The sequence below is a fragment of the Castor canadensis genome, chromosome X, assembly GCF_047511655.1.
Source record: "Castor canadensis chromosome X, mCasCan1.hap1v2, whole genome shotgun sequence".
Taxonomy (NCBI): domain Eukaryota; kingdom Metazoa; phylum Chordata; class Mammalia; order Rodentia; family Castoridae; genus Castor; species Castor canadensis.
In genome coordinates, this window is record NC_133405.1 from 90,760,882 (window position 1) to 90,769,718 (window position 8,837).

Genomic DNA, 8,837 nt, shown 5'->3' on the forward strand with positions numbered 1-8,837 from the left:
GATGCAATTGGAAGACATCATGTTAAGTGAAATAAGCATGGTTCAGAAAGACAAAGGCCACATGTTTTCCCTCAGGTCTGGAAGATAGATCCAAAAGATAAACATATACACAAGAACAAACATGATCATGAACAAACTTATATGTAGAACATGTTTGTAATAGTGGAACTACTCTGTGGAACTCGGGGAGAGTAGGGAAAGGAAAAGAGAATGATAGAGAGTCAACAATATCGAAATATATTACATCTGTGCAGGTAAAAGATATAACATTATGTGTTGAAAATTGTTGAATAATGGGGGTTGAGAGGGATGGGGTAAGAGAGAGTAATAGAAGGGATTGAAGTGACCAAAGTAAAGTATACTGACAGCAGGGATACACTGAGACACCCCTTTGAACATTCACTTTGGAATTAATAAAGAAAAACAGGACTGTAAAATAGGTATCATGCAGGGGGGGTACTTGTGGGATGAGGGAGGGTGAACGGAGGAGATGAAGGTGAGGGAATATAGTTGATGGTTTTCATATACATACAGAATAGAGCAATGAATCCTCTTGAAATTGTTTCATGTGGGAGGAGGAGGGATTTGTGAGATGGTGGGGCCATCTAACCAATGCACAATGAAAGCCTATTCAGAATTGTCACAATGAATCCTCCCTGTACAACAAATATATCTTAATTGGGGGAAAAAAAACCCTCACAAGACTCTATCTGACAAATAACTAAAGCAAAGAGGACTGGGGGATTGACTCAAGTGGTAGAGCACCTGCCTAGCAAGCCAGAGGCTCTGAGTTCAACCCCAGTACTGCTGGAAAAAAAATCACCATCTAAGGGATGAAACTCCTTAGAGTTGAGAGAGTTGAGCCAAGAGAGCATCTGTGAATGTAAGAAACCTTGGGACTCCTCCACCCAAAGTGACCAGACTGTCATGTGAAGATAGCAGGTTTATCATATTAATATTAATACATAATTAGTGATGTCACATCCTGTGTAAGAAAGGACTGTACAGGAAAAATGGGGTGGTCTGCATGGAATCTGTGAGGGGCATTCAAGCAGCAAAAGAATGGGTCCCTTTTGCTAAGGGACCCATATAGTCAACTAAGGCAGTTGACTATATGAGAGTCTGGTGATCTGGATGCTGATAGGAACATTGGAGTGCATAAGTAGAATTCCCTATAAAGACTATGTGGATGGAAAATCCAAACTCAAGAATTCCAGCCACTGAGATGAGCAGATAACTCTCACTCCAATATGCCTGTGACTATTTTATTAGGAGAGAAGGTCCACCTCAGTCATGCAAATTGAATTTATGTTGATGAATTGGCCTCTGTTTTATATGTAAGTCTTCTGTGAGTCTGATTATCCTGCATCAGCCTCCTGAGACTGGACCTTTACTGGGTGTCTATAACCTGAAATATGATAACTCACAGGACTTGCCACAAAAAAGCCAATCTAAGAAGCCAGCTGCCTGTCTAGAAAAGACCTCTATAAGGGCTTCTAACTGAAACAAGTGCTATACCACATACCTCCTCTGCATCTCCTCAGCTCCAGGGCTGAGAAAAGGAAAGATGGAGCAAAGACACAATAATGAGAGTAGCAACTCCCTCTGTGAACAGCAACTAGCTATATATGAGCACCTCACTGATGAATTGCCTGTACCTTCCTGCTTTTGTGTGGACTAAACCATAGATTCATTTGTGGGTGTGGGAGGAAGAAGGATGAGTGACGGGAGGTAGGGAATACTTTGTATATCATAGCAGGACCTGTGCTGGAGCTGGCTTTCCTGTCAACACTACTGGGAGGCCGCTGTCAGCATCCCCATTTCAGAGACCAGGAAGCTGAGGCACAAACACAGTGCACCACCCAGAGGAGGTCACTGAGCCAGTAAACAGAAAAGGCAAAATCTGGGCCTGGGTTTTCCTGATTGCAATGCCCATGTTTTGCTAGTGTCAGTCAGGGGACAGAGCAAGGCATGCTCCCCTCTCCTCACTAGAGTGACAGACATACCCCACCCCAACATCTGCCCCAAGTGAAGAAGGTTTGCTTTCTAGGAGGCCTAACTAAGCACAAGCTCTGAGTTCTATGTGGGGCCATCCAAGTGTGGAACTTGCTCCTTGGGGTTCACTCTGTGCTCCCACTGCCAGGCATCTCCTTACGAGTGACACAGTCACACTGCCCCTCAGGCCTTTCCGGTTGGTGCTCACTGGAGCTGCCAGGACAATCAGATTCTTGTGTGTCTGCCATGGCAAGCTCTGGTTCAGAGTAAATGTTTGCCCTACTCCCTTACAGGGTTTGGCCTGGGGCTGCCATGGTCTTACAGAAATAGACTGGGCTGGGCTTGGCTTCAGAATTGCAGGGAAAGAGTGCGTAGCCTGTCTGACCCTGATTGTTAGTCTCCTTGGGTCACTCAACTTCTCTGAGCCTGGTTTTTCAGTATGCAAAGTGGGAAGCACAGTAAATGGGTCCTGTCCAAGGACACACAGGCTGTGGTGCTTCCAGAACAACTGGAGAAAATCACAAATGCAGAAAAAGATACACAGATGTGAGATGACTCAAACTGAACTGATACTTTTCCAAAATCCAAGGCAGATCTATGTGCATTTCTCATTTGTTCAGCTAGGAGCCTGCATATGAAAGGAAGCTAATGCTAGGAAGGACTGCAGCATTTGGTCCCCAAGGGCCAGCATCAATTCTGCCTGGCTGGATGACTTTCCTCATCTGTTGCATAGCAACCTCCCTGTCAGCTGCCTGTTTTTCCTCAGCACTTCCTCTATAAAGTGTTTGCAGTGGGACGTGATCAGACTCAAGAAAGCAGGTCCAAAATGCCATTTTATGTGCTGCCTGCTTCCATATTGGTATGTCAAGTCCTGACTTGGCCTATGCATTCCAGATCTGTAATCCAACTCCCAACCTCACTTCTCCAATGGGACATTTCTCAGTACACCAAGAATCAACTGACCTTTTATAATATATCCATCTCACAAACCTGTATTTTTTCATTTGACTTCATCTTAGCAAGTACCATCACTTCCTTTTCTTCATTTTCTTCCCCATAGTTAAACCACCAACAAATCCTGAATATTGTACCTCGAATATATACTAACGTCTCTCCCTTTCAATCATCCGTTTAGTCCACTATTGTCTCTATCAGGGCCTACTGACAGTGTGGCCTCTCTGCTTCAAATCTTTTTCTTACTGTAATCAGTTTTCCACACAGTAACTAGAGCAATTTTCTTAAAATGTAAATCAAAGCATGCTACTTCACTACTTAAATCTCCCACTGCCTACAATTAGAATCAAAGTCAAGCTCTTTACAGTGACCACGCATGACTTGGGCAAGGGGCTCTGACCTCCTTCTGTTTTCTTTATCTCCATTCTTCACTGTTAATGCCTTCAAATACTATTAGTATTTTTCAATAAAAGTTAATGCTTTCTTATCTGATGCAATCTGTGAACATAAGCATCTTCAGGAAAGGGTGATATTTTGTTGAGTTATAACATGTATTTCTAAATAAAATTCTTATTCTTGCTTTTAAAATGCAAGTTTGTTGCAAGTAAGCTAGCATTACCCTCTCATTCCAAACAGAAATCCTCAACCTAGCTCCCCTCCACAACATGCAGAAAATCTGGAAACCTATTTGTTCAATTCCTGCCCTAATCTGAATCCTCACTATCAATATCTGCAACCTCAGCCAATGCCATATCTTTTCCTTATCCAGTTACTTTGAATTTCCTTGATTCTCACCTCAGAGCCTCTGTATTTTCATTTGTTTTATCGGTAACATGATTCCCCACCCCATTCCTCACCTACCTAATGCTTACACATCCTACAGAAATGAGCTTAATGTCATTTTCTCACATTGAACTTTCCTGACCATCTCAACCTGTCTAAATTGGGGTTTTGTTACAACTAATGTGACCATATATCCCAGTTTGACTAGGACAGTACTGGTTCATGTTTCCTTCCTTAGCCAAATTATAAATTTAGCACCCTCAATTACTCTCAAAGCTGACCTAATTTGGTTGATAAATGCTGTGGTGAACTCTTTTTTTTTTTTATTTTTTATTTTATTTTTTATTTTTTTTTTTAGGGGAGAGCGCGAACGCAGTCCCCCACTACCACAAATTATGCAGTCGAGTTTCCCACATTTGGGGAAATCGCAGGGGTCAGCACATCCGGAGTGCAATGGATAAGCCTCGCCCTGGGAAAACCACCTTCGTGATCATGGTATCTCCCCTGCCAGGTAAGTATGTGGTGAACTCTTAAGTAGAGGTCCAATATACCTCCAAAAGAGGTAAAATAAGGCAGAAGAGGGTGTGTAAAGGGTATGACAGGAGAGTGGAATAAATTTTAAGAGTAGAAGGATCCAGGAAGAGAACACGAAAGTATAAAGATTGAAAAAGTGAGATGAGGGACTAAATATAGAGAAAAGAGAAACAGGCAAGCTGAGGAACAGGACAGAAAGAGTAACAGCTGAGATATCCTCAACTCATTGGAATACAAACATGAAATGATTCTATTTTTTTTCCAGTAGCTGTTCTCCATGTGGTAAAGTTGAAAATACTCCTTTTGTCCTTGTATGGATTGGTCACATTCCTTAACTTGTTGGTGATATTATTACTAGAATGATCTCATGTTGGCATTTGTGAGTCAGTCCCTCTTTTTTTTTTTTTTTACAATTTTACTTTTGAACTCACTGCAAATCTCAGATCTCCTTGCCTAACCCAGGTCATGCTAGAACAGACTGTGACTTCAACCTCTTAGTGTGTGGGAGGAGGTGCAGTCTAGGACTGCATGTTCTCTCCCTTTGTCCTTCCTTTTAATCACTTATTTTCTCCTCCACAATAGAGTGGGATATAGAAAGAGAGACACAGACAAACAACTCTTTGCTCAACCTGCTAAGTCTTACTCCTTGTTCATAGTCCTTTCCTTGTTCATAGTCAAGAGCTTAATGTAAACAGGTTGCAACTACACCAATGCCTTAGTGATGAGGTGTTCACCACAATGTAGCTTCCCTAAGAATTGAAAGTCACCTGCACAAGTTGGTCACCCTTCTCTACTGACCTCTGCTTGGTATCTTTCACATAGCATGCCTCTGTTATGTATGCCTCTTAGCTACAAATCGTAGCAGTACTAGAAAGAGTATAGTCCTCAATCTCATCCTCTCTCCATTTACCAATGCTATGATAGTCCTAACCCTTCTCTACCAAGTAATTCCTACAATGCCATCTTTTCCCAATTTGCCTTTCTGCGATTCATATTCTGTGGTAATATGGAATCAGACCAACAAGTACAAAGGCTAATAAAACATACAACTGAGGAAGGAAATACATATCCCATTCTTGGAGAAAATCCTGATTATTATACTAACGTTGATTTCTAATTTAATTTCATGTGACCAGAGAACACACTGTCATTGAACTTTTAATATGTAAAAATCCACAGTGTTGTATGCTCTTACACCTGTGTTTGGTATTTTGAGCTTTCTTTGTTCCTTGGTCAGTTTTGCTAGGGATTTATAAATATTATTAATCTTTTAAAAGAACAAATTTTGACTTTATTAATTTTTCTATTGTTGGTCTATTTTCTAATTGTCTCTTTAATTTTCATTATTTCCTTTCTTCTACATGAATTCAATTTGTTCTCCTTCTGCTAGCATTTGAAGATGGAAATTTAAAACACTGATCTCTAAGACTTTCTGCTTTTTCAATATTATAAGCATTTCTCTTTGTGCACTCTTCTAACTGTATCCCACACATTTTGATATGTTGTGATTCCATACTATTCAATTAAAAATATATTCTATATTCCTTGTGGTTTCATCTTTGATTAGTATCTTGTTTAAGAGTATGTTAGTTGGGGACATTTATAGGCATTTCTAGATATTTCATGTTTATTAATTTTTAATTTAATTTTGTTGTCAAAGAACATATTCCATAATATTTCAAACTTTAAAATAATACATTTACAATAGTAGAAATCCACTCACACTTGTGTACATATACTTTATTTCAACATTCACGATAGACTGCAAAATAGATTTTTTGCTTTAAATAATAAGTTCTCCTACTTAAAATTAAGAGAAAATAAAAGAATATTCTATACTTAGCATTTCTGGTGTCCTTTATTCCTTGTTATACATGAAAATTTCCTTTGGATTTTATTTTGCTTCAGCCGCAAGGACATCTAGCATTGCTTATAATGCTGCTCTACTGGTGACTAGCTTTCTATACCTTCATTTAGCCTTCCCCAAAAGCTTGTATTCCGTACGCATTTTTCAAACACACACACATATGTATCATATATATGTATAAAGTATAAATATATATATATGAGATAAAGTATATTGGTGTGATTGTGTATTTTTCTAATTTGTGCTTTATATATATTGAAGAAAACCAAGACACAGTATTGTTTAGGGTAGAATGTAAAAATCCAGTTCTAGCTCTTGATTGCTAAACCTGAAGCCTCCTTCCTCTTTCATGTTTCTTTGCCCTAGTGCTGGGACTAAAAACCAAAGTGTTAGTAGTTTCCAGAGGCAGAATAATAGGTCTCCAAAAACAAGGACATTTGAGTATTCCTGGGGTAGCCTTGGCACCTCTCCTATCATCCAACTAAGAGGTAAGAACGCAGCTTAGAAATTGGTTAGGGGGGCCAGGTGGGCATGGAGAGGGAGAGGAGTTATTTCCCCCCGCTCTTGTTACATAGTCTGCTCTACAGAGAACTATGTCCCCTGTCTGGCACAGTGACTTAAACTTTGTACCCCAACACCTCTTACACAGAATTGAAGAGTCCCAGGAAAACACAAGATACTGAAAACACAGCATCAATGCCACCACCACCACTCCAGGCCCAGGCCCAGAAGAAATTCACATTAGAACAAAAGGGTAAGACTAGGAAGCTATCAACTTGGGGAGTTCTTGATAAATTCCTCCATCATTATGCTGTTGCCCAATCTGAGAGTATTCAGAGTCTAAACATACAATGTTTTTGAAGAGAAGGCCCACACAGGAAAATAAAAGCAAGTTTCATTGTCCAGATCCCAATGTCACTCAGAGCAGCACTACTGTGTCAGAGGAAGACCTTTACTTCCTGACAGCATCATTATTCACCCCAGGTTTGACAGTAAATAATCAAAGAGTACCAATTTAAGACAGGTAAGCACCAAACTGAAGCAGCTATGAGAAAGATAGCAGAGGCAGCAAAAATAAGGCACAGTCATTGGAAGAACACATCCGTGACTTAGAAAATGACAGAGAGCTCTGTGTTGATGTGGGTTTGTTTAAAGGGGGGGGGGTGATGACTTTCATGAGAACAAGGAAAGAGATGAATCTGATAAGGGAATTTGGTCAAAACATATAAAATCTTTAAAAGTCACATGACAATGACTTTTATTTTTATCCTGTAGGTGATTGCTGAAAGAATTTTAATAGGAGTGTTTTCACAAAACTAATACTGACAGCATCATAGGAAATGGACAAGTGGTGAACACCAGAAACTATTGTACTTGTCATTGCTAAAATGTTTCTGTTGGGAATATTTTGAATATTTCACGATGAAGTATCCATGCTCTTTTCTGGGAAGCTGGGATGTTATCTAATCCTCTCTCTTAGCAAATTTTCATGCTAGTAGTTTTAATTTATTAGATAAAAATAGATCTACTACATAGAGAACTAACATTCAAGAGCCATAAAAATGTTATTCCCCTGACACAAATAAACATTAACAACTATAACCACTGAACATGGTAATCTTGGTACAGAACTAAAAAATGGTGTCATGCATTTCTCAAGTTATATGTTGCATTATAATTCACTATGAACCATACTGTTAACACAAGGAATCTTTTAGCAAAAATTTTCAGTATTCAAGATGAAGTAAAATGGAAAAGTATCCACCATCCTGAAACTATTTTACCACTCCCCTTTCCTGGGGATGTACTAGGGAACACTTACTTACTTTATGACCATTCCAATGGGGCTCAATTTGAGTGATGGTACTATATGATAAGAATTTGATCTCAGTAGTGGATTTATTTTAGGAAGGCAGAGGAATGCAGCTTTACTGCAGCCTATGGGAACAGGGAATGGGTTTTCCAGTGGTAGAAAAACTGTCATATAACAAACATTAGAGGAATGATTATAGAGACTATAAAGCTACGTACTCTACCTACTTGTACAGAGACATGTTTGGAAATTGATCACCAAAGAGAATTTATTGATCCTATATGACTATGCTTATATTAATAGTGGACATAAGCCTGTAAGCATGGAATTTTTCTTCCAGAGAAAATGGTAGCAAGGTTAGAGGACAAAATTTCAAATAGATAATTTACTGAGAGTTGAAAGTAATTTCTCAAAAGAGCAAGAGTGATGTGTTCTCTATTTCAAGAAAATTGTAAGATGTGAAGCACACAAAATAACATTGTGTGCAAGAAAAGTCAATAATCAGGTTTGTGGGATGAGTTACGAAAGATAACTGAAATGTCCAATTCTACCCCTAAGACAACTGAGAAATGGCAGAAACCAGCAACATTGTCTGGCATGTGTTTTCTAGTTTGGACACTCTAAATGTCAAGGTCAAACTACTAAGAGATAAAATGATGTCTAAATGAGTACAACTTGCTTACTGCAAGAGAAGATTAAAAACCATAAGCTGGTTTCACTGTATGATGTATAAGAAACACAGAGAAAAGTAGAGTTAAAATTCTGGAATTCAGGAGGCCTCCCATCAATCAATTCCCCCATCAATCTTCCCACTCAACTTGCTAGTAGACTTGGGTATGCCCGAACCCTAGGAAGACAGAAGGGCACAGATGACATCCTGATATGTTCTAA

The 8,837-nt window shown here is 39.2% G+C and overlaps 1 non-coding gene across 1 annotated transcript; it reads right to left on the reverse strand.

Moving 5' to 3' along the window:
* Positions 1 to 4,087: 4,087 nt before the first annotated feature.
* LOC141419941 (U1 spliceosomal RNA) lies at positions 4,088 to 4,251 on the reverse strand. The gene has a single exon (XR_012444665.1). It is a non-coding gene; the product is annotated as a U1 spliceosomal RNA (small nuclear RNA).
* Positions 4,252 to 8,837: the final 4,586 nt, after the last annotated feature.